The 659-nt window shown below is 34.4% G+C and overlaps 1 non-coding gene across 1 annotated transcript; it reads left to right on the forward strand.

Moving 5' to 3' along the window:
- Positions 1-381: 381 nt before the first annotated feature.
- Positions 382-454, forward strand: TRNAA-AGC (transfer RNA alanine (anticodon AGC)). Its single transcript has one exon. It is a non-coding gene; the product is annotated as a tRNA-Ala (tRNA).
- The last annotated feature ends 205 nt before the right edge of the window (positions 455-659 follow it).

Raw genomic sequence — 659 nt, forward strand, 5'->3', positions numbered from 1 at the left:
GAAGAATGGACTAGTAAAGAAGCTTGAAACATTAAATTTTTATCCATAGAAGTATAGAAGCTGAGTAGCTAGAGACGTTATGAGCCTAGAGTATGTCTAGGCTCAGTTTGCTTTGTTTTGTACATATTGACACTGGTAAATAAAATCTTTACTTCCCAAAAAAAAAATTACAAAATTTTATGTCCCTCTACTTCAATTCATGTGACACTTTTTTTTTTCATTTTGGAATTTCTCAAATGTAAGACAAATTCAATGTATTAACTTTCAGAATTTAAAATTTATTACTCTTTAAAGCTCAAATATGAATAGTTTAGCTTTTAGTAGAACAAATTAATGACGTTTATCAACAATTAGAAACAATATCGGAACAGTAGCAGCAAAGGGGATGTAGCTCAGATGGTAGAGCGCTCGCTTAGCATGCGAGAGGTACGGGGATCGATACCCCGCATCTCCATTTCTCCTTTTTTCACTCGCTCAAGTACGGGGATCGCTCGCTGGTTCCTACCCAGTTGGTTCGCTTCAGAATTTGATTAATTTTCTGCCGTTTCTATATTTGCAGATAACTGTTGACTAACTCACATTTTCCGGGTACTTTAACTCCGTTCAAAATTTAAATGCTTGATCATAGTTAAGAGCTAGGTTCATTAAATTATTACTAT

Source organism: Nicotiana sylvestris, chromosome 4 (assembly GCF_000393655.2).
Source record: "Nicotiana sylvestris chromosome 4, ASM39365v2, whole genome shotgun sequence".
Classification (NCBI taxonomy): Eukaryota; Viridiplantae; Streptophyta; class Magnoliopsida; order Solanales; family Solanaceae; genus Nicotiana; species Nicotiana sylvestris.